The 26,522-nt window shown below is 41.5% G+C and overlaps 1 protein-coding gene and 1 long non-coding RNA gene across 5 annotated transcripts in view; one reads left to right on the forward strand and one right to left on the reverse strand.

Moving 5' to 3' along the window:
- bmpr2b (bone morphogenetic protein receptor, type II b (serine/threonine kinase)) overlaps window positions 1-26,522 on the reverse strand; it is a 306,159-nt gene that overhangs the window by 130,261 nt on the left and 149,376 nt on the right. The window lies entirely within an intron of this gene.
- LOC138761606 (uncharacterized) lies at window positions 15,379-22,675 on the forward strand. Of its 2 annotated transcripts, none has more exons than XR_011356389.1 (3): window positions 15,379-15,469; window positions 19,203-19,317; window positions 20,266-22,675. It is a non-coding gene; the product is annotated as an uncharacterized lncRNA (long non-coding RNA). The 2 variants fall into 2 exon arrangements; XR_011356388.1 differs by having other exon boundaries at window positions 20,198-20,273.

Consider the following 26,522-nt stretch of genomic DNA (forward strand, 5'->3'; position numbering starts at 1 on the left):
CTGGAGGAACTCAGCAGAGGGTCCCTTATTATTCCTGATGAAGGATTTTGGCCTGAAACATTAACTATCAATTGCCTGTCTGACCCATTGATTTCCTCCAACATTTTGTATATTATGACACTAATCATGGACTGCTCCAACATCACAAGAGGATTGAGTCCATTATTATAATGCTATTTATTTTTCTTGTACCATGGTAACTGTCAATAAATCTTTTGTATTTATTATCTCTTTTTCAATTTCATTTAATGTAGTTTTTTTTGTGAAGTACCTGTTCCACTGCACCAAGTAAGAATTTTGGGGCATATGTACATCATACAATTTACGTGACAATAAACTCATTAGCCTCATCATTAAAGAAGTTATGAACCAAACAACTTCTCACCCAGTGCTAACGATGTGTGTCTTCAGAGATTAAACGGTCAAGCTTAAAACGTGGAAACTTGGTCCAAGTTATAAATGGGTTTTCTGCCAATATACGAGCTCACTGATAAATACCTCTATAACAAAGCAGCAGGCAAGAAGTTCTAGAAAGCAACTGATATCTATGTTGAGCCCCAGCACCACCCCTGGGAACTCTTCATTGCATCTGCCAATAGAAAAATACATATTCATGCATTTCTAATTACGTTAGTCAGTCAATATTCTGCCAATGTTACCTTCAACAACATGAACTTTTTTCCCCTATCAACCTTAAGTAATTTCTCAGTGAATGCTGCACTATCAGAGAAGGAACTATTGCATCAGAGCCTAAACCAGGGACCTCACAACTAAATGCAAGAAATTTTGCAGACACCAGACATAAAAAACAGCAAGGTGGTTTTTTTAATCAATATTTATCTCTTAGCCAATATTTAAAACATTATCTGAAGATTATTATATTTCCATTTGACAGAGAATGCTATGCAAATTGGATGCTATGATTATCTAATGTACTAATTGTGACTACACGAGGTATTTGGTACTGAAGGGTTATGCTTCCTAACCCAGCAATCAAATATAATAATGCTTATTAGAAGAGTCTACTAGAGCACTCCTGTAAAACTTTAACATGAAACAGGGAATAATCAAAATGTCTGTATAATAATTAAATAAAAACAAACTAAAAAAGTCAATACAGCCACTGTGAGAAAACAATTTAAAAACCAACAAGAGTGGACTTTTATCCAGAGAAGTTAATGTGTGATTGATTTTTTTTCCTCATTCGTTACTGTTACAAATTGAAAATGTGGGCACACGTACAATTAATGATTTTTCCAACCATTTTAGTTTAATGGCCTAAAACTTGCAAATAATGCACATCTGGAATTCTACATGACCTAAAGCAAAAATGAGTGGCTTGCTAAGAACCTGATCAGAAAATTACACAGGTTTTGTGGTTTTTGTCTCTGGAGAAAGCTATGGCAGATGGGAATTGGCAAAAGAATCACTGATAAAGATGGTAAACCTGACACTAAAAAAAAGTGGGCTGGAATCTGAAAGGCAAACTGGGCGAGAAACAGCTTATACTGAGAACTGCTCACCACCAACAGCTGATGATTCTACAATGAACCCAATAAAATCCAATGCTAATTTCAAACAAAGACCCTCATAATCCAGCTCTAAATTGTCTCACTAGATATTACTCCAGAGTTAGAAACAATTTGCCAGTAAAACCATAATGACAGTGATGGTAGAACCATTGCCTGAGGCAGAAAGTAGTGGATTTAAGCCTCAGGCAATCTAGATACTTCTGCAAAAATGTCTGACCTCAGCCAAATGTGATTATTCATCTGTTTACTCACTTGAGTTTCCATGTGGAATATTAACTTAAAAGAACCAGGTTTAGAAAAACTGAAATTTCATTAAGAGTAAACGTGTGTTAGGCAACATCCCTATGCGCAATTCTCAAAATTTTATTTTTTTATTTTTCTTCTTCTAACTATATTGTACTTTTTACACTGGTTATTTTGAGGGAGTCGGGTCGGGGTGGGGGGGGGGGGGGGGGCGGATAAATACCAGCATATATGTGATTCCCAATTTGTTTTCTTTTTGGAATGTATATTAATTCTTTTACTATATGTATGTAAAAATTATTATTATATTAATTATTTTACTACATATATGGAATTTTTTAAAATAAAATATTAAATAAACAGTAAACTAAACTTTGTATGATTTAATCATTGCATCTACAGGTTCCATCTGTGTATTACCCTCAACATGGCAAAAAACATCTCAAGATACAAGAGCATTATCAAACATAAATTCATGCCCAGCTACATAATGATTGAAAGATCAAAACCTTTAAAGAATTTTGCTTTTTAAAAGGGAAGACTTGCATTTACTCATCAAGTCCCAAATGCTTTAAGCCAATTAAATATTATTTGTACTTCCTATTCCAACATTTAGAGTATGGTAATTTTATCAAGGGCTCTCCCACAAACTGCAATATGATGATGAACATATACAGTAAAGTTCCATTAATCTGGGAATTTAAGACTTTGGTGGAGCTGGATTAGCAGGTTGTCTAGTCCATTGAATGTTACTCCTGATTAATAAATAGTCAATGTGAATTTTCAATTCTATTTTACATGTTGAATGATATAATAAAATTTCCAGTGAACTTGACAAGTTTAAAAAGAATACAGGAAATAAGACCTTGTGGCGGAGCACTCTCTTGTAGCGAACCAGCCCTGCTTGTACCGCCACGTGGCAGGACAGCCATGAGAAGATGGCACCGTCAGGGGTTCTCCCTGACTCGTGCTTGCAGCCCAGAGCGCGCCTTGGGCAGCCGTTATGACGTCACCGCGCACGCAGTGGCTGAGCTCATGCTGTTCTTAAAGGGCGCACGCAGGATTTAAATAAAACTATCCTTGCAGACATCCAACGTGGTGGTTGTGTGTTTCTTCAGCGTCGCTTGTGCTCCATTGGTGACCCCCGAAGAGCCCAGATGTCTTTCTGGCCTCGCAACATGGATCCAGCCGAGATAAACACCATTGCCATCAAACTGCCCCCCTTCTGGACTCTTCGCTCGTGTACGTGGTTTGGGCAGGCAGAGGCACAGTTTCGCCTCAGGAACATTTCTGCAGATGCCACAATGTTTTACCACGTCGTGAGCGTACTGGGCGAGGAGATGGCAGCCAGGGTGGATGATGTCATCCACAATCCACCAGCTGAGGGTAAATACCCTGCCCTCAAGAACCTTCTCCTGGGCACGTTCAGTCTCTCCCCTCAACAGCGTGCCTCCAGACTCCTGCATCTGGACGGGTTAGGAGATCGAATGTCATCAACCCTCATGGATGAGATGCTAGCACTAATGGAAGATCACAAGCTCTGCTTCTTGTTGCGCCAGATCTTCCTGGAGCAGATGCCCAAGGATATTCAGTTCCTACTGGCGGATGAGGACTTTAGAGACCCACGGCGAGTCGCAGCCCAGGCGGACACGCTTTGGCGCACCGAAGGAGAATGAGGCCACTCTCAGCCAAGTCACTCACCCAGGGACCAGCCAGCCGCAGCCCCCCAGAAGTACAAGACGGAGGAGCACCATTCCACATGATGCTTTTACCATCAATGCTGGGGGACACAAACTCGTAAGTGCAGGCAACTGTATACCTACCAGGGAAATGACCCAGCCAGCCGCCGTTGATGGCTGCGACATCTGAACAGCCTCCTGCACATAACCGATAAGTCCACCGGCTGGCATTTCCTGGTGGACACCGGAGCGGAGCTGAGCATCCTGCCCCCAACTGCCCTCGAGGCACACACACAAGTTTGTGGTCCCACCCTGCGGGTGGCCAACAGGTCCGCCATCAAAACCTTCGGCACCCGCAGGGCGCAGATCCAGATCAAGAAGGATAAATTCTGCTGGAGGTTTGTGCTGGCCTCAGTGGGTACCGCACGGTCTGACTTCCTCAGAGTACACGGCCTACTAGTTGACATGAAGGGCAAAAGGCTGGTCAACGCCCGCACATACCACTTGGTTAGTCTGGATGTCATGGATGCCTGCAAGCCAGATATTGCCGCCATCGCCACTCCCAGGGACGAGTATTCCAAGAAACTTGATGAGTTCTTCTCTGTCCTGCAGCCCCGGTTCAGTGCCGCCTTGCCCCAGCACGGGGTATACCACCACATCTCCATGCAAGGCTCCCCGCTGCATGCCAAGGCCCGGCGACTTCCACCCGAGAAGCTGCTGCTAGCCAAGGAGGAGTTCTCTTGCCTGCAGGAGTTGGGTATCGTCCGCCACTCGGACAGCCCCTGTGCATCCCCTCTTCACTTGCATCCCAAATCCTCGGGGGCTGGAGATCAAGCAGGGATTACCGATGCCTGAACAATGCGACCATGCCAGACAGGTACCTGATTCCCCACATTCAGGACTTTACGGCCAATCTCCACTGCACCCAAGTCTTCTCGAAAGTCGACCTGGTGCGGGGCTATCATCAGATTCCAGTCCATCCCAAGGGCGTTGGTAAAACGGCGATCATAACTCCCTTCGGCCTCTTCAAATTCTTGCGCATGCCCTTCAGGCTCAAGAACGCGGCACAGACTTTTCAGCGCCTGATGGACGCAGTGGGTAGGGATTTGGACTTTGTGTTTATTTACCTCAACGATATCCTGATCACCAACCACAACCACGAGGAGCACAAGGCCCACCTCCGCACCATATTTGCCCGCCTGCCGGAATTCTGCCTCATAGTCAACGTGGCCAAGTGCCAGTTCAGCAGACAGACGCTGCAGTTCCCAGGGCACACCATCTCGGCCATAGGAGCCGCCTTGATGCCAGAGAAAGTCACGGCCATTCAGCAGTTCCCCAAACCCACCACCCTCAAGGGCCTGCAAGAATTCGTAGGGATGGTAAATTTTTATCATCGTTTCATCACCCATATCGTGCGACCACTTTTCGCTTTGATCGCCGCCAAAAATAAAATTCTGGTCTGGTCAGAGGAGGCAGTGAGCGCTTTCACGGCAACGAAGGACGCCCTAGCTAGTGCCACCTTATTGGTCCACCCGCGCCCGGAGGCACACACTGCGCTCTCAGTAGACACTTCAGCCATGGCAGTAGTGAGTAAATGGACAGTGGAGCCCGCTGGCCTTTTTCAGCAGGCACCTTCACCCGCCGGAGCTCAAGTACAGTGCTTTTGACCAGGAGCTCATGGTGCTGTACCTGGCCATTCGGCACTTGCAGTATTTCCTGGAGGGCAGGCCATTCCCGGTGTTCACAGACCACGATCCCCTCACACAGACTCTCGCGATGGCCAAGGATCCGTGGTCAGCCCGCCAGCAATGCCATCTTCCTACGTGTCGGAGTTCACCATCAACATCCGGCACAGAGCAAGTAGAGACAACGTCGTGACAGATGCGCTCTCCCAACCATCAATCAACTCCCTCGCCCCCAGCACAAGCACAGAGGGAGGACGTGGAGATGCACGCCCTCCGAACTGCCATTTCAGGGCTCGATTTCCAGGACATTCAGTTGCCGAACAGCCCAGACATACTGCTCTGCGACATCTCCACCGGTTCACTGCACCCAGTAGTCCCGCATGGGCTTTCAGGTTAGTCCATGACCTGGCCCACCCCTCAGTGAAGACATCCGTGCATATGGTAGCGCAGCGGTTCCTATGGCATGGGCTCAAGAAGGAGGTGGCCGAGATGGGGAGGAGCTGCACCAAGTGCCAAGCCTCCAAGGTCCACTGGCATACGCAGGCCACGATCTAACAGTTCAATCCGGCAGTTAGGAGATTCCAACACATCCATGTTGACATCGTGGGCCACCTGCTGGTGTCCGGGGAGGCACACTACCTGCTCACAGTGTTCGACCGGACCACGAGATGGCTGGAAGTCATTCCCATCAAGGAGGCTTCCGCTGAGATGTGTGCCAGGAATCTAGTCACCAACTGGATCGCAAGGTTCGGAGTTCCAGCACACATCACTAGCAACAGAGGCACCCAGTTCACCTCCACCCTCTGGTCTCAACTGGCGAGCCTCCTGAGGGTTAAACTCCACCATACTATAGCTTACCACCCACAAGCAAATGGTTTGGTGGAGAGATTCCATCACCTCCTGAAGACAGCCCTCATGGCTTGCCTCACAGGCCCTGGTTGGGCAGACAAACTACCCTGGGTCCTCCTTGGCATCAGAACAGCACCCAAAGAGGACCTACAGGCGTCATTTGCAGAGCTGGTATATGGTGCGCCACTCTCATTACCTGGCGAGTTCTTCAGCCCAGAACCCAGCTTTATGTCCAACCACACGAACCTGTTAGTGGATCTCCATAGCAAGCTCTCCTCGCTGGCCCCCCCACCACCCAAGCATCACGGCGCACGACCAACCCATCTTCCGAAACAGCTGGACTCGGCGGAATTTGTCTTTGTTCGGCGCAGACCGCACACAACACCTTTGTGCCTGTACGAGGGTCCATACAAGGTCCTCCAGCAGTCCAGCAATCCAGCAAGACTTTTACTTTGGACATGGGGGGGAGAAATGAACTGTTCACCATTGACCACCTGAAGGCAGCACACTTGGACCTATCACGGCCGGTGCAAACGGCCTTGCCCAAATGCCGGGGTCATCCGCCCAAGCGGCGAGACGCCTAAGCCGGTTCTGGAAGGGTTGTGTGGTAGTGCACTTTTTCATGGCGAACCGGTCCCGCTTATACCGCCACATGGCAGCAGCCATGAGAAGATGGCGCCATCAGGGATTCTCCTTGTCTCGTGCTTGCAGCCCAGTGTGCACCTTGGGCAGCTGTTATGAGGTCACCGTGCATGCGGTGGCTGAGCTCACGCTGCCCTTAAAGGGGCGCACGGGATTTGAATAAAACAGTCATTGCAGACATCCAACATGATGGCTGTGTGTCTCTTCAGCGTAGCTTGCGCTACATCCTTAAGAATATCTAGGAAATGGGACTTCAATGAGTTAAAAGAGAATACAGGAACTAGAGCCCTAATGAGTGAAAAGGAAGACCAAGAACATGGTCCCCAAGAAGTCAGAAAGGAACACAGGAGTTCTGATGAATGAAATGAAACTCAGGAATGAGGGCTCTGGTGAGTAGAATGGAGCACGTAAAGTGAGGCCTAAGTGAGTGAAAAGGGGCATAGATACTATAGAGCCCCAGAGAACTGGAAGTGTGGGAATCAAGGCCCCACCAAGTTGGAGGGTTTGGCAGGAACTGGGGCCCTGGAGTGCTGGAATGAAATATAGGGACCAAAGTCCCAATGAGTAAGAAAGGTTTTGTGGGAACCTGAACTCCAACAGATCATAAGGGAAACCATGGACAGAGACCCTGTTAGGACTTTTCTTTTTTATTCTCTCTGTATTGCACAGTTTGTTTACATTTGTTATCTGTTTACTGTTCTTTATTTGTTTACATGCATATGCTCTGTACAGTTTTTTGTATTGCACTACCAATTAGTGGTAATTGTGCCTCGCATGCAGGAAAAAAGAATCTGAGGGTTGTATGTGATGTCATCTATGTACTCTGACAATAAATCTGAAATTTGAATATAACAAATATGACCTGATGAATTAGGTGCCAAGCCTTCAGGAATTCTGAGTGATCGGATTATCAGAGTTGTATTCTAATCTGATACTTCTTCTGTAGCCATTCCATGTATGAACATTGTATGGTGTTGACAAGTAATTCTACCAAATGGGTACATGATGACTGATTGTAGTCTTGTTTTGTATCATCAGCCCCTTTCACATGATCCGAGGAATTAACCGCCAATTGGCTTTTAAAGTGTCTAGTGTGAAAGCAAAGTCAGCTCAACGGCATCGTCAGATTACGTCATCTCAGACCAGGGATGACGGCCTCGGCCCCTAGTACCATCCTTGCCATCTGCAGATGCTGGCATTGCAATTAGGTAAGTGTGAAATGGGTAATTGCATTGTGAGGTTGAAATGACCCAAGGTTTTGCGTGAGTGCAGGAGTGTGCAGGAAGAAAAGATTAAAATTAAGGTATAAACTTTGCTGTGGGAAAGTCACAGTGGGAGAGGAGGAGAGAGAGAGAGAGAGAGAGAGAGAGAGACAGACAGACAGACAGACAAGCAAACAGAGAGACAGAAAGAGGGAGAGGAAATAAATCGCAATAACTAACAATAGCAGACAATTTTTAAACAGCGTGCAAAAATTAGAAGTGCTATAGCACACAATTTATTAAGACCACGGGAAAAAGCAATGGCAGATCCGACTTCCCTGAATGAAGTGCGGCAGAGAAACCCCTCCATGAATGCTCCGTGCATGCAGCCCTACATACAGCCCTTTCTCTGCTGCATGGAATTCTGGAAGGGCAGGTCTGCCATTGCTTTATCCCATGGTATTTATTAATTGTATGCGATGGTGCTACCAATTTTCCCACGCTATATAAATTGTATGCTATAGTGCAACAAACTTACCCATCCTTTATAAACTGTGCAGTATAGTGCTACCAACTTTCCCACCCTGTTTAAAAATTGTTGCTAGCACTTTCCCACAGTCTCTTATTAAGGTTTACGTAGGTCAGCACAACAGCAGGATCTGAAGGGCTCTTACTGGGCTGTACGTAAAGCTTAATTATGTTATAATTAGGCATGATTAATTTTGTTCAAAGATCATAATACATTGATCAGAATTCAGGGCAGGTCCACCATCACTCGAAGCATCAAGACGTCACCAGTAGAAGGTAGAACAATCCTAACCCCGGGGATGGCTCATTGCAAGTGTGAAAGCGTTCAGTGTCCCAGTTAGGAGTAGCCAAATGTGAAAAGCCAAACCCCCATTCCTATCACAGGACACTGATAGGCCAATTTAGTGGGGTGCAAGTGTGAAAGGGACTATATACATAGTGGGATCACTTTATATTAATCTATTCCAGAAAATTAGTTTACACAAGACTTGGGAAGCATTGGCATGTTTGTACTAAGTTGCCAGCAGGGGTCAGGTGGCAATCCTTATCTAATTGCTTTACATTGCTCAATTGGAGTACCTGCTATGTAACTCCAATAATTTCCTAATTATTCAGCTAGACAAGTTTTGTACAGTCTATGACTGTAAGGGTTTTCCAACAGCTGTCAATTATTAAACAGGAGCAAGGACATCCAGCTGATTTTACCTTTCCTAGTCCTGTAATCACAAAGCTAACTGCTCGCTCAGTTTAAATGGGCTCATGCAATAGTGGATACTGAATTTACACAAAAGCTGCCTAACATGACTTGGTAGAAATAAATCTAATCAGTAGGGGAACTCTAAATTACTTTAAAATGCTCAAAAATGGCAATGTTCAAAATGAGGTGGTAAAGTGCTTTCTTCTGAATTTTCTCAAGTTTGTTTGGGAAACAATTCATGCCCATCAAATCTTTATTCCCATTTATGCAAGCTGAAGCAGGCTCACTGAAGGTCCCCCCTCTCTTGGAAGAAATTACTGTAAATGAACACAGTTTCACATACACCAGACACTCTCCCTTGAAATTCTTACTTTTGCTAAGCAGAATTCCGTTGGTACTTCCTATGCTGAACTCTTATTGAGATTCCAACCTTTCTTGGATATGGTGATAAAGCTATTGTAAACCTGTTAGCAGTTTAAATAACCAGTGTTCACCTTGTGTCTGAACATTAACAGTATAAGTCACTTTGAAGAATCCCTGCATATCTGAATATGTTTAACTAATACCTACTATCTTTGGCTTGGCTTAGCGGACGAAGATTTATGGAGGGGGTAAAAAGTCCACGTCAGCTGCAGGCTCGTTTGTGGCTGACAAGTCCGATGCGGGACAGGCAGACACGATTGCAGCGGTTGCAGGGGAAAATTGGTTGGTTGGGGTTGGGTTTTTCCTCCTTTGCCTTTTGTCAGTGAGTACCTACTATATATACCAGCTAAATGCAATATAACAGCATTACATGATCCCAATGCATAGCAGGTAAAGGAAGTGTAATATGATCCTTGTAATGGCAAGATAAGTGCTGCTAGATTTGACTTCATTACGCAAAAGGGTCCAGAGAAAAAATAGCTTTCTACCTCTGACCTAGGGTTTCCTGCCCACCATTAATATAGAATGTATTATCATTATATCAGTATTGCAAAATGCGCATGCAAAAAGTTCTGGAGAGTTAATGCTGACACTGTAGGATAATAATGTGATGCAACACATGAATAACCTTAATCCAGTCCAGAGCTTTAAACAAAAACTATACCAAGGAATGTGCAGAGTTGCAAGAAGCTCAGATATCAAATAACTGCAGACATCATTGTGTTTTCAATTATTATAATTATTCACAACTTTGACTGACTCCAAGATTCCATACCTTCCTATTTACATAATTTATTTCCACTTTGACATCTTCACCATTCCTGCCTCTGATTACTACTGAAGCGATTCTGTAACCACTACACCTGAATCATCCCAGTACTAAAGCTCTTATAATTTTCAGTTGGTTATGCGGTAGTATTCACATTTTTCATGTACCCAACACCAGATTCCTGAAGCAGTCACTCACTCTATTTCAAGAATATCATAGATTACCACACAGGCAGAGTAAAAGATTCAAGCACATGCAACATTCCCATAGACTCAAAGGTACACAGAAATCCTACATAATAAGAACAGCAATCCCCCCCCTTATCTGCAGGGGATATGTTCCGACCCCTCCAGCAGATGCCTAAAACTGTGAATGGTACCGAACCCTATACAGTGTATTCGGCGCTTTACGTCTACAACACGTTGTGTGAAATTGGGCATTATGCAATGTGGACATTGTGCGAACACCATATTATATACTTAGCAAAGCTAATATGGGATACTGTAGTGTACCTGGAAACGTTTTATTTATAAGAAGGGATCAGTGTGGTGACCAACATGGGGCTGTGGGCAAACAGCAGGGCAGTGGGATCAGTGTGGAGAATGATACAGGGCTGTAGGGAGAGCACGGAGAAGTCAGATCAGTTTCAACCATTTTGGATACTGTTGGGGAGGATGATCTACCAGGAATGGCATAGTGGTCAGGTCTCTGGCACAGAGATTGGCTCTTCGAGAAGGGGAAACAAGAGGAAAGCTATAGTGATTGTGAATTTGATAGTTAGGCCAATAGATAGGAGGTTCTGTGAACAAGATTGAGAATCCAGGAAGGAATGTTGCCTCCCAGGTGCCAGGGTCAAGGAAAACTCAAATTGAGTCCACAGTACTCTCAAGTGGGAAGGTGAGCAGCCAGATGTCATAATCCATGTCGGTACCATTGACATAGATAGGATTAGGAATGAGATCCTGGAAGGAATATAGGGAGTTAGGAAGAAAGCTGAAAACCAGGATCTCGAGGGTGGTATTCAGTGGATTGCTGCTTGTGCCATGTGCCAGTGATGGCAATACAGGTACACGATCCTTTATCCGCACATCTAAAATCTGACAAGCTCCAAAATCCGGCAAGTGGGGACCAGCAGTTGGGGGAGGCGGCTGAGGGAGACTGCCGGGTGGCCGAGGGACCAGTGATCGGGAAAGGCGCCGGGCAACCGACTGTCGGGGAAGGTGGCCGGGTGGCCGAGGGACCAGCGGTCGGGGGAGGCGGGCTAAGGGACTGGCAGTCAGGGGAGACTGCCGGGCGGCCAAGGGACTAAAAACACTATCTGTCCTGATCAGATTGGCCACATTCCAGGAGCAAGGGAGAGGGGTGGCTCTGTGGGAGGGAGGAAAAGTCCTCTTCTATCCAGATGTCACCATGATGCTCCTTAAAACACGTAAAGAATTTGATCCGGTCAGGTAAATGTTAAGAACCAAGGAAATTGGGTCAACTTCATTATATCCAGCAACACTGAAAATATTCCGGGCAACAGGAGTGAGGAAATTTTTTACTGAGGCCAGAGAGGTACTGAAATATGCTAATACTTTGTCTCTCACGCAAAAAGACCCTCAAGGAAGGAGAAAAGGGATTCTAGGCTAAAGGCTGTATATAATGTAAATACAACTGAAGCAAATACTATACTTAGTTTAACAAAAGTAAATGTTATTTTTTAAAAAAGGGAAAAACGTTCAATGTGAGCTCCGGAGTGAGTACGAAGGTGGTGAGCATCGAAGAAGGTTGCAATGGGCATGACCCGGGATGAGAAGGGCTTTTGGCTGGTGCCAAAAAGTTTAGAGTTGGTGTCATGGCAAAAAGGAGGGTTGGGTTTGGGGGATGGAGGTAGGTGTAAGGGCTATAGATTATCTATTTGGTGTTTTTTTAACTGTCTTAATTTCCCAAGATTTATTTTATACATGGATGGCAAGATCAAAAGGAAGAGCACTATGGACTGGGAGAAAGGAAAATATTTTGTAAGAGAGGTAAAGGGAAGCAATTAAAGAAAAAAGAGCTGGGGCAATGGGTGAAACAATTAAATTTTTGAGCTTCAACGTTAATGGTTTAAATGGAAAGTGAAGAGGAAGTAAGTCTTGGCAGACATTAAAAAAATGAAGGGAGATGTGTGGCCATTTTGCAGGAGACCCGCCTAATAAATAGTGAACATAAAAAACTTAAAAGAACCTGGGTGGGACAAGTGATAGTGTCCTCCTTTAGCTCCAAGGCCAGGAGAACAGCTATTTTAATAGGGAAAAACATCCTGGTAAAGGGCCAAAGCATGGTCATAGACCTAGCAAGTAGATTTGTAATGGTATACTGTCAAATATATTCTGAACCCTGGACATTTTGACGATGAAAAATTTATACAATTTTTTTTTTTGCACTTGTTGGAAGAGCAGAAAAATGTCTTAATTGGAGGGGACTTCAATTTTTGCCTGGATCTGATAATGGACAAATCAGCCAAGATAGTGACAAGAGCTAGGGCGGCAAAAGCAACTCTGGCCCTCAGTAAAGTTATATGTGTGGTGAATGCTTGGAGACGATGGCATCTGAGCAGAGGGATTAGTCCTTCTACTTGAAACAGCATGACACTTACACCAGAATTGACTTGTTTCTTGCCTCGGCCCAGCTAAAGGCCACAAATGTAGAAACTGAATATAGGGCAAGGCTATTATCAGATCATTCATGTATGACCTTAACTATTGTCATGTCAGATAAACAAGCAACAGCATATAGGTGGCGCCTTAAACCATTGCTATTGAAAAAAGAGTTTTGCAGTTATATTAGAGCTCAAATAGAAATGTTTTGCAAAACATACTGTACCTCTACTGCCAATAAGTTTCTGCTATGGGATACATTAAAAGCTTATCTAAGAGGACAAATAATTGGATATATTAAAAGTATTAAAAGAGAGCTTTGGCAAACGCAATGTAGTCTACACCAAAAGAGAGGGAACCTACTGTTTGAATGAAAAAGCAGGACAGGGCATCAGCCACCACATTACTTTTACTGGAGATGTATTTAATCCTGGTTGAAAACTCGGATATGTAATAGGTGGCATTGCTGGCAGGCTGACCAGGGATCTGATGCCTTCGCAAAGGCAAACATTAGCGGTTTGTGGTCAGTAAAAACCGTGAAGTCCCTGCCTTCCAAAAAATTGCAGAAGTGTCTGACTGCTAGGTACAGCATCAGTAATTCCCTATCGAATGTGCTGCATTTCATTTCCAGAGGATGAGGTGCCTAATAAAAAATGCTAGAGGCTTCTATTGTCTATTGGTGTACTGTTCCAAGCCCCTGCCTATAGCCACATCAGATGCGTCTATCGTCAAGGCGGTTGGTGCATCCATTTGAGGATAGACCAGCAATGTTGCCTTTGCTAGGGTGTCTTTGGTCTGCTGGAATGCTACCGTCATCTCCTTTGTCCACTCGAGTTGTTTGGCATTGCTGGACATGAGGTCGAAGAAGAGTTTCATAATATGAGGTGCAAAGGGTAGAGAGTAGCAATAAAAATTGACCATCCCCACAAAAACCTGGAGTTCTTTGATCGGATTGGGCCTCATAAACTTGAGGATGGCTTCCACCTTGCGAGGCAATGGAATGACTCCCCGGCTGCTGTTCTGACGTCCCAAGAACTCAATAGAGGACTGCCCAAATTTGTACTTAGCAGGGTTCACAATTAGGCCAAACTCCTGTAGGCGGCGGCAGAGTAAATGTAGATGGTGCAGGTGCTGCAGGTGCTCTTTGTGGGTGTGGCTGGTGACGAGTATGTCGTCCAAGTACATGTGTCCATTGTGTCCATTAGTTGCTGTAATGTTTGTGCAGCATTTTTGAGCCCAAAGGGCATTCTCAAAAATTCAAAGAGGCCGAATGTGGTTATGATGGCGATCATGGGAACATCCTCTGGATTTACAAGTGCTTGGTGGTACCGACACACCAAGTCAATTTAGAAAATATCCTGGCCCCATGAAGGTTAACTGTAAAGTCCTGAATATGGGGTACAGAGTGTCGGTCTGCAGTGGTAGCATCGTTGAGATGCCTGTAATCCCTGCAAGGTCTCCAGCCTCCTCTGGCTTTGGACACCATATGTAGTGGGGAAGCCCATTGGCTATCAGACCTGCATATGGTCCGGCATTTAGTGGAACTCTTCTTTTGCAAGCTGCAACTTGTCAGGCGTTGGGCTCGGGCATGTAGAGCAGGTCCTTTGGTGCAGATGTGGTGTGCAACACTATGCTTGGGTGTGGTAGTGGAGAATTGGAGTGTGACGATCTCCGGAATCTCCGCAAGAAGTTTAGCAAATTTGTTGTTCGAGTACTCTATGGTGTCTAGATGTGGGGCAGGTAGTTTGGCTTTTCCAAGATGGAGAGCATGGAACATTGTGGTGTTCACCCACCTGCGCCCTTTTAAGTCCACCATCAGTAAGAGGGCTCTGAGGAAGTAAGCATCCAGGAACGGCCGGTACATAGCAGCAAGAATGGACTTCCATGTGAACTTATTGTTGCTGAATTTCAGGGATATAGCCCATGTGCCGTATGTACGAATTGAACTGTTATTCACTGCAGTGAGTGCCAGAACTGCGCTCCTGGTATGGGTGTCAAAGCCCAAAGGAGGAAGGATGCTAACCTCCGCATCGATGTTGACTAGAAATTTGTGCTTGGAGAGTTTGTCCAAGACATAGAGTAGGCTGTTACTGTGGTCAACCACTGTAGCCATTAGCGACGACTGGCCATGGCGTCTTCACGAAAAAATGCAAGGGGTTGGCAGCACCAAACTCTGGAACCCCAGCGTTGAAGGAAAATTCACCAGGTGGTTATCATGGAATCATGCTTGTCCGGGGAATGTGCGCCCTCGTCGCCGGTACTCGTGGGTGTGATGCAGCACTAATTTCTGTGGGTATTGCACCTTGCTGTTTCGTGCGCCACAGAATGTCTGCATGGGCCACTGTTCGAGGGTTATCAAAGTCCTCATCAGCTAACATGAGGCAGATGTCTTCTGGCATATGCTCTAAAAACAACTGTTCGAAGAGCAAGCAAGTCCTCTGGCAGCCTGCCAGTGCCAACATGTCATTCATTAACTCCAAAGGAGTATAGTCTCCCAGGCCATTGATATGCAGGAGCCATGCAGCTCGCTCGCACCGTGAGAGACCATAAATCCAGAGAAGGGGGTCCTTTAGGGCTTCGTACTTGCTGAGGGCTGGTGAGTTCTGAAGGAAATCCACTACTTGACCAGCTGTGTCCTGGTTGAGGGTGCTTACCACATAATAGTACTTAGTGGCGTCCACTTCTATCTTGTGAATGTGCAATTGCGCCTCAGGCTGCCCAAACCAAGCTTCAGGTTGAGTAGTCCAAAAGACAAGCAGTTTGAGTGAAACCGCTATGTTGTCCATGTTGGGTCCAAAATCGTTTGGGCCCGTCGGGGACACCAATGTAGCAACTGTGTCATAGTGCGAAATGGAGAACAAGAAAATGATCAGACGTAGTTAAGTTGAAGTTCAGTAAAGGTTGTTTACTCAAGCAGTAACATGCAGCTTTTAAAACCCCGTGCATTCTAAAAGACGTCATTGCAGTGTGACATCAATACATCACTCAGAACCTCCCGAGCCAGTTTGATTAAGCCTCCAATGAGCTGCTACAGTATATTAAAGATAATGTTACACTTTGAAAAGGTATGGGGTTCATTGCTATCATAATTGGCAGTTTTAGGTGATTTGGATCCATCCATCTTCTGGAGGTCACGACTTGATCCATTTTTGTATTTTTCTTGTTGCCTTGATTAGAGGGAAGGATTAGAATCCTTCACCTGGAATCTAACCCCTCCCTCTAATCAAGGCTACAAGAAAAATACAAAAATGGATCAAATCGTGACCTTTAGGGTTTTTTCTTTTAGATAAGTGGATTTATGGGGTTTAATTATGATTATCCTGGATAATATCCCTTTTTTTAAGACTTTATTGGGATATAATGTGATTTGTTATAATAGTATTTAACTGATTTATATGTCTTCTTTGGCTTGGCTTTGCGGACGAAGATTTATGGAGGGGGTAAAAAGTCCACGTAAGCCGCAGGCTCGTTTGTGGCTGATAAGTCCGATGCGGGACAGGCAGACACGATTGCAGCGGTTGCAAGGGAAAATTGGTTGGTTGGGGCTGGGTGTTGGGTTTTTCCTCCTTTGTCTTTTGTCAGTGAGGTGGGCTCTGCGGTCTTCTTCAAAGGAGGTTGCTGCCCGCCAAACTGTGAGGCGCCAAGATGCACGGTTCGAGGCGTTATCAGCCCACTGGCGGTGGTCAATGTGGCAGGCACCAAGAGATTTCTTCAGGCAGTCCTTGTACCTTTTCTTTGGTGCACCTCTGTCACGGTGGCCAGTGGAGAGCTTGCCATATAACACGATCTTGGGAAGGCGATGGTCCTCCATTCTGGAGACGTGACCCATCCAGCGCAGCTGGATCCTCAGCAGCGTGGACTCGATGCTGTCGACCTCTGCCATCTCGAGTACCTCGACGTTAGGGGTGTAAGCGCTCCAATGGATGTTGAGGATGGAGCGGAGACAACGCTGGTGGAAGCGTTCTAGGAGCCGTAGGTGGTGCCGGTAGAGGACCCATGATTCGGAGCCGAACAGGAGTGTGAGTATGACAACGGCTCTGTATACGCTTATCTTTGTGAGGTTTTTCAGTTGGTTGTTTTTCCAGACTCTTTTGTGTAGAATATGTATAATCATTTTAATAGACAAACATATTTAATAATAAGGGTGGAATTTATAATTTGTTATATTGTGTGTTTAATTTTGTTATGTATGTTATCATTTTGCCTTGCTTTATTAATATCTTGTATATGAATTGTTATGCTAAACTCAATAAATATATTTTAAAAAGAATAGAAATGTGTCTGTTTCAATGAAAGGAGTATTAAGAATAAAGCAGATGAACTTAGAGCATGGACCTGCTGAGCTTCTCCAGCATTTTATGTTTTTACTTCAACCATGGTGTCTACAGAATTTTGTGATTTACTTTAAAGCATGGATTAGTACGTGGAATTACAATGTCGTTGGCGTTACAGAGACTTGGCTGACACACAGACAGGATTAGCTGTTGCAAGTACCGGGATTTAAATGTTTTAAAAAGGATGATAGTGGTAAAAGAGATGGGAAAAGGGTGTAGCATTACTGGTCAGGTAATCAAAGGTGCAGAAAGAGAGGGTGTGTTGACTGAGTCAGTGTGGGTGGAAGTTAGAAATAGGAAGGAAGCAATCATTGTATTGGGAGTAGACTATAGGCTCCCAAATAGCGGGGAACTGAGGAACAATAAGTAGGTAGATTTGTAGGCAGGGTTGTTATGAAAGACTTTAACTTCCCAAATATTGACTGGTGCCTCCTAACTGGAAAAGGGATAGTTGGGGACAAATTTGTCAGGTGTGTCCAAGAAGAATTCCTGACACAGTGTATGGACCAGCCAATGAGAGGAGATGCAAAACAAGGTCCAGTACTAGGAAATGAACTTGATCAGGTGATAGACCACTCAGTGGGGGAACAATACGATACAGACCACAACTGCCTGAGCTTTAGCATAGCTATGGACAATGATAAAAGCAAACAAAAATTGTTAAGTTCTTAAATGGCTATTAACAATATGATGAGGTAGGAACTAGGTAGAGTAAATTAGGATACAGATGTTCTCAGAGAAGCTCAGAAATAATGTGGAAGATGTTTAGGGACCACTTGCAAAAGAGAAGAAGTCATGAGAAGGCCTTGGCAAATAGGATTAAGGAAAGTCCTAAGGCATTCTATGCTTACATGAAGAACAGAAGGATGATAAGAGTGAAGGTAGGGCCACTTAAGGATAAAGGAAGCAACATATGCTTGGAGGTGGACGAGGTTGGGGAGGTCCTAAATTAATATTTTGTTTCAGTATTCACCAGAGAAGAGGACCTTGCTCAAGATGAGGTCAGAATAGAAAAAGCTAACCTGATGGGTCATATTGAGATTAATAAAGAGGAAGTGCTGGATCTTCTTAAAACATTAGGGTTGATAAATCCCTGGGACTGGATGAGATATACCCCAGGTTGCTATGGGAAGGGAGGAAAGAGATTTCTGAGATGTTGGCAATGATCTTTGTGTCCTCCTTGCCGGAGGATTGAAGAATGACAAATGTCGTCCCCTTGTTTAATAAAATAATAGGGTGGCTCCTGGGAATTACAAACAAGTGAATCTTACATCAGTGGTAGGCAAACTATTGGAGAGAATTCTGAAGGACAGGAATTACGAGCATTTAAAGAAGTAGTCTTCTCAGGGATAGTCAGCATTGCTTTGTGAGGAGAAGGTCAGGCCTCACGAGCCGAACTGAGATTTTTGAGGAGGGTCAAAAGATATTGATGAGATCTTGGCTGCATAAATTCAGAGTTAGCTTGCTTCTAGGAAGCAAAGAGTAGTAGTGGACAGAAAGTACTCAGCCCAGAAATCAGAGAAAAGTAAAGTTCAACAGGGATCTGTTCTGGGAACCCTGCTCTTTATGATTTTTATAAATGAATTGGACGAAGTAATAGAAAGATAGGTCAAGTAACTTTGTAGATGATAGAAAGGATGGAGGTGTGGTGAAATGTGATGAAGGTTGTCATAGGTTACAACAAGATAAAGACAGGAGACAGAATTGGACAGAGAAGTGGTAGATGAAGTTCAATCCAGATAAGTATGAGTGATGCATTTTGGAAGTTCAAACTTGAAGGCAGGATATTTAACAGTGTGTAAGAATAGAAGGACCTTGGGGTTCAAATCCATAGCTTTCTCAAGGCTGCCACGCAGGATGACAGGACAGTTAAGAAGGCCTATGGTATAGTCAGGGGATTGGGTTTAGGAATCATGAGGTGATGTTGCAGCTCTATAAATCACTGGAGAGACCACACTTAGAATATTGTGTTCAGTTCTGGTTACTTTATTACAGGAAGAAGGTGGAAGCTATGGAGAGGGTGCAGCAGAGGTTTACCAGGACGTTGTCTGGATTGAAGTAAGGTTAGCAGAGCTATGGCTTTTCTCTTTGGAGCAAAGGACGATGAAAGGTAAGCTAATAGAGGCCACAAGATTCTGAGAGGCATAGATAAGGTAGAGAGTCAGCACCTTTTTCCTAGAGAGGGAGTAGCAAACACCAGAGGACACATGTACAAAGTCAAGGGAGGAAAGTTTAGGGGAGACATTAGGGATGTCTGGATGAGTAAAAAGAAAAATCTTCTGTTGGATTTAATCTTCTCCAAATCTCTACCAAATTCAGATCTTTCATCAAAGATGCCATCTGTACAGCCATCTTATTTTCTAGATTTGTTTTTAGTATCGGCACATCTCCAAGCTTGAATTGTTCAGTCTGAATATAAGAGTAGGATTGTGTCTGATCATTCTATGTTATTTATATCTTCTGTTGGTTCTGAGGTTATGCAATCAACTTACGTGGAAATTTAATGAAATGTTATTGAAAAAACCTGAGTTCATTAGCTATATTAAGGAACAAATTGCTTTTTTTTAAGTATAAATACTAATTCAGAACAGAGTAATTTCATTTTGTTCGATGCTTTGAAAGTATATTTACAGGGTCAAATTATTAGTTATTCAGTAAAAGTTAAAAAAAAATAATATTTGGCAGAAAGTTTGACGTTGCAGAAACAGATAACTGAGTTGGAAAAAGAATTTCAGAATAATACTACTGAGGAAAAAAAGCAGCATTGCAATGTATTATAACAAAGTTTCAACTTAGTCAAACATATCAATATGAGCGGTTAATTCAAAGATCTAAACAGTGTTGTTATGATTTAGGAGATAGAGCTCATAAAGTATTAGCTTGGCAACTGAAGACTGAACAAGCTTCAAGAACTATTAATGCTGTTAAAAGGAATTCAATAGTTACATAAAATTCAGGAAATTAATGATCAATTTTGTTCATTTTATCAGAAATTATATATTTCTATGGGGGTTCAAGATAATGGTTGAATCCTTTTTATCTGCTTTGGATTTGCCAGTCTTGGGAGAAGATGAAGTGGAAGAATTGGAGTCTCCATTTACAGATTTTGAAATTAAGGAAGCTATACAGGCGATGCCAAATGGGAAGTCTCCAGGAGACTATGGATTTACTGTAGAGTTTTATAAGGTGTTTTATGAAGATTTGTCTCCTATATTTATGGATGTGCTTCAACAAATAACAGATGAACAATCATTGCCAGAATCTTTTTCATGAGCGATAATTACAGTAATTCTAAAGAAAGACATAGACCCATTGAATGTGGCTTCATACTGCCAATTTCCTTATTAAATGTAAATTATAAAATAATAGCTAAAATATTGGCAAATAGACTTGCTAAATATTTACCTCAATTGGTACATGCTGATTAAGCAGGTTTTATTAAGAATAGGTATGCTTCGGATAATATTCTTAGATTGATTGCATTGATCAATGCGTCGAGGCAGCAACCCAACCAACCAATGGTTGTTGCACTTGATGCGGAAAAAGCATTTGATCGGGTTGAATGGAATTTTTTTATTTAAAGTGTTAGAAAAATTTAATTTTGGGCCATTTTTTACTGGTTGGGTTAAGGCATTATATAAAAATACAGTTGCTAGGGTGGTGACGACTGGCCAAACTTCTTCTTCATTTAAGTTAGCACGATCAACATGTCAAGGCTGTCCATTGTCACCAGCCTTATTTGCATTGGTCATAGAACCGTTAGCTCAAGCAATTAGACAAAATGACAATATTAAAGGGATAAAAGTTGCAGAAGATGAATAAAAGATTAATTGATTTGCTGACGATGTATTGATATATTTAACACATTCAGAACAATCTTTGAAACATTTGCAAAAATGTTTGGAGCAATTTGGAGTATTATCTGGGTATAAAGTAAATTGGGATAAGAGTGAAATATTACCAATTTCAGATGGGGATTACAGTGAGTGTAAACAGATTACAAGATTGTGATGGTGTGATAAAATTAAATATTTAGGGGTAAATGTTGATGCGGATTATCAGTCTTTATATAAATTAAACTAGGTACCATTACTGAAAAAGATTGGGTGGATTTGAATAAATGGAAAGATCTTCCGTTAACATTGTATTTAGATGAATATCCTTCCATATATTCAATATCTTTTATCAATCAATTCCATGTTTACTTTCAAAAGTATTTTTTCAAGATTTGAATATGGCGGTGCGGAAATTTTTATGGAAGGGAAAGTTAGCTAGAGTAGCATTACAGAAATTGACATGGAAATATGCTTTAGGAGGACTTCAATTGCCTCATTTTCAAAATTATTATGAAGCTGCACAATTAAAATTTGTTAATAGGATGTTAGATATTACACAACCTCCTAGTTGGGCCAAAGTATTTCTGAATTTCAGGTTCATCAATTTATATTTAAGTGGAATTCTTGTTTATTACAGGGATATGATATGCCTGTTTTAAAACATTTATTAGGGATTTGGAATAAAAGGAATTCTATTATAGGTTTGAGGGGTAAGATATTATCTTTAACTTCATTATATCAAAATAGGGTTATTCCTTTCTCAATGAATAATATGTATTTAAAGATTTGGGATTCTGAAGGTATAAAGGTGCTCGAGGATTGTTTTGAAGAAGGACAGTTTCTTTTAATCGACTTAGGGAAAAATTTGGAATACCATTTAATTCTTTATTTGTGTATTATCAAGTCCGTGCTTTGGTAAGAGATAATTTTGGAAGAGATATGAAGCTACCTGAATTTTAAAAGTTTGAGTTTTTGATTTCACAAACATTAAAAAAAAGGTTTTATTTCTGATATGTATGCTTTATTACAAGATAGTATGAATAAACCAAATTTAAATAAATCTAGAAATAAATGGGAAGAAGATTTATCTTATGATATACCTCAGGAGATTGGAAGGTTATGTGTCAAGATGGGGTGACTAAATTACTTAATGTAAGATATAGTTTAATTAATTATAATTTCTTACATCAATGGTATTTGACTCCTGAGAAATTGAAAAGATATGGATTTAATAATTCAGATTTATGTTTCAGATATGGATTACATACAGGAACATTTTTACATGTACTCTGGCTTTCTGATAAAGTTCAACCTTTTTGAGAAAAAATTAGAGTATTTTTGGAAAAATTATTTAGGATTAAACTGCCATTAGACTCAGAATTTTTTTTGTTGGGTTATACTGTATCTTTGACTGGTTTGGGGTTGGACAAGTTTCAGATGACTTTTGTTCATCTAGCATTAGCAGTAGTGCAGAAATGTATTGCGATTACTTGGAAAGATAATGTAGAAGGAATATAGTTCGCTGACATAATGAATTGAGATCTTGTATTTATATGGAAAAAAATCACATATAATTTGCATGATAATTATTCTCTTTTTTTTGTCCAGATGTGGTCTCCTTATTTGGAATATATGGGTTTAAAAATATCTTAATTTTTTTTGTTATAAGTTTGAGATATTACACAGTTTATGTATGTAATGAATTGAGATTTCTTTTGCTCCCCTTGCGGGGCTTGCTAAGGGTGGGAGGGAGGGCGGCTGTGTTTACATTGTTTCAGTTTATTTTGTTATTATCTTAATTAATTATTTTTTATGTAATTTGAAAATCTTAAATAAAGTTTTTTAAAAATTAAAAAAAAGACATTAGGGGTGGTTTTTTTTTAAACACAGAGTTATAGGTGCTTGGAATGTAATGCCAGGGATGGGGGTGGAGGCTGGATTAATAGGGGATGAATGAAAAAAAAATGAGATTGGGAGGGTTTCAATTTTTTTGGTAGGTAAGCACAATATCGTGAGCCGAAGACTATGCTGTAATGTCCTAATAGTGAAAAGAAGGCACTCACTCACAAACCACATGTTCACCCATCAGTCATGTTCTGTTCTATCTGCTGAAGAGTCTGGGGTTCCCATACTGATTTCATTCATCATGGTCCATCCCTTCGCGAGCGAAGATGAACACGGTGCCCAGTAGCTCTTCTGCCCACACACAACTACTGGTTTCATTAGTCATTTAGGAACCCACAAAACCAGAGCAGAAGCAAGTCATCTTTAATGCCAAGGGACTACTTAAGAAGAACACTTAAATATTTATTGCACTCCAATCAGAATGCAAAATATCCTATTGTACTACTCAGGCAGCAGCAGGGAAATCATCTCCTTAATCAACACTGAGAAAATTGATTACTGATTGTTGTCTCCATGCTCTTAAGGGAGTTTACTATGTACAAATTGGCTGCTGTGATTTCCAGACCATGCCATTGACCATGCTCCAAAATCTACTTTATGAACTACAAATCACTTTGGGACACTATTTAATTGCTTGTCTTTTTAAATATACTTCAATTATATACCTGTGATATCTTCTCTCGTAGGAGGGTATTTTATTGCACCCTCTGGAGCTTGCTGTTCTGCATTACCTCATGGTCCCTCAACATTTTCAATTTAATTACTGCTCCTAGGCTGTGACAGAAGCAAATCCAATACTCATCTGAGTATTATCAAACTCCATCTCTTAATTTACAGATTACATCACGATAATTTGTATCTTTAACAATGAGTTAGCATTTAGAAGGGGGATAGAGGGTCTTGTGGCTTGATGCCAGGACACCAACCTCTCCCTTAATGTCAGAAATATCAAGGAACAGGCCATAGACTTCCAGAAGAGGGGTGGAGCTCACACCCCTGTCTGCATTAATGGTGCTGAGGAAGAGACAGTGGATAATAAACATTTCCAGCACCTGTCCTGGTCCAGCCATGTCGAAGCAATGTCTAAGAAAGTTCACCAGCACCTCAACTTCTTCAAAAGCCTGGGTAAATTTGGCTTGTCACATTTGTCCCTCAATTTGAAAGCATCTTGTAAGGATGCATCCCTCCATTGTGCAAGAAATGTTCCACCTAAGACCTCAAGAAATTGCATACAGTTGTGAATGCCACTCAGACTACACAAACACCTCCCTTTCCCCATCCATTTATTCAAACTTGCCTTGGAAAATCAGCCAACATATTAAGACTCATCCAAACTCTCCCTATCCTCCTCCCGTCGGAATATATTTTCTTTGAATATTTTATTTAAAATCAACACATATATAACAAATTTTTTAAACCCATATATCACATTGGTACAGTAATTAATTAAATTAATGTTCATTTGTATAAAGAAAAAGAAAAAACTACAAAAGGACCATCTAAACCCTAACTAAACCCCCTTCACAACCCCCATCACCTTCTACCCTCCACTAAAAACTATGCTAAACTATAATGTAGATTCACAAGTGTGAAATCACTTCCCACTAGATTCAAAGACAATTTATTTCCCGCATTATGAGACACTGAATGAATCTTGCGCTTTTAAAAGTGTGTTGCCTTTGCAGTGTGCAAATAGATCTTTCTCTGTAACTCTTCATTTCTCTACTGTGTTTATTTGCTGTATCATCCTGGACTGCTTGCAAAGTAGGCTTTTTCACTGCACCATGGTAAATGTGACAATAAATTTGAACGGATATTAGGCATCTTCCATCATTCATCGTGGAATCCTTTGTCCAAACTAAATGGAAATTAATTTTGAAAAATACACTTTGCAAATATACAATCTAGACTCCTAACCTGGAAAATAAAACCACCCTTAATATATATTCCTAGAAATATTTCATTAAATGAAATTTTGTAAATTGTAAATACTGGATTGTGTACATTATGAAATGTTGGTGCTATATATTTCAATGCAAAAGCAATAGGCAGCAAACCACGTCATAAGGCCCAGCTTGTCCATGCTGACTCCACAATATGCCCTCCTACTTTAGTCCCATTTGCCCACATTGGAGGTAATGGAGCGGGGGGGGGGGAGCGATTGCCCAGGAAAATCTTTAAATATGGGGTGCAATGCCAGCACATTGGATTTTACTATTTACATCAGGAGTGATTATAACCAGGTTTGGAAAAATGCACAACCTGGAATTTTAAGCATCAATGCAAAGAAAAGAAGATAATTGGCACACACCTTAGATTTATCATTCCTCTCAGACAACTTTCTCACACTTGCATGAAACAGCATCTTCCTCTTCATGCTCTGAAAATGCAGCTCTTTTTTAAATTACATCGAGGTACTAAACAGTGTTACCCACTAAGTCCCCTGCTTTTTGAGCTAGTGGTGGAACTGCTAGCTATTGCTTTACGTGCAAATGAAGATTTTATGGGGTTATTTAAAGGGACGATTGATATGCAGATGATCTTTTACTTTTTGTGTCTAGACCAGAGAATTCTATTCCAAAGATATTGTCATTACTTACACATTTTAGCAAGTTTGTCAGCCAACTTTGCCATTACCCAACTTTAGATTCTATTATTGGGCAATAATGATAAGAAATATGTAATTGTTGTTACAATTTGATAAAATAGATGACTGCCCTGGGTTGAAATGGAGTTATAATCTTTTAAAAATACTTCTATGTGGGCAGTTTTTTTTTTAAACTTTATTTATTCATTCAAAAAACAAATAATATATGACATCTGCAGCAATTAAACATGAACAATTTTTTTAATATATATAGAAAAAAAATAAAAGAACCCCCCACCCTTCAGCCAACCCTCCTAAGGAGAGCCATAAAAAAAGAAAAAAGAAAGAATATTAAAGAAAAAATTAAATATACATATTAAAATCTAATCAATATAAATTGAAATGTAAATATTATGAGTATAACAGCCACTTATTAACAAAAAAATTATAATTATCATGCAAAACATATGTAATTTTTTCCATTATTAAACAATATTTCATCTCATTATGCCATCTATTAATATCAATCATATTTGTATCTTTCCATATACTAGCAATACATTTTTTCGCTACAGATAAAGCTAAATATACAAAAGCAAGCTGGAATTTATCTAATCCCAAACCTTTCAGAGGTTGCAAACTACCCAATAAAAATACTGTTGGATCTAAACTATTTTAATCTTATACAGGTATTCTAAAAACAATTGAATTTTCTTCCAAAAAGATTGTATATGTATACATAACCAAACAGCATGAAAAAAAAGTTCCAACCGTATCACCACATCTAAAACACAAATCTGATTCATTAAAACCATATTTTTTTTATTTTTCAGGTGTCAAATAAAATTGATGTAAAAACTTGTAATTAATCACTGCATAACATGCATTTATCAATCTAGTTACACTATCATAACAGATATCTAACCAATCATCTTCAGAAAAAATAAAACCAATATCCGCTTCCCAATTAATTTTAAATCTATCCCA

The sequence above is a fragment of the Narcine bancroftii genome, chromosome 4 (assembly GCF_036971445.1).
Source record: "Narcine bancroftii isolate sNarBan1 chromosome 4, sNarBan1.hap1, whole genome shotgun sequence".
NCBI lineage: Eukaryota > Metazoa > Chordata > Chondrichthyes > Torpediniformes > Narcinidae > Narcine > Narcine bancroftii.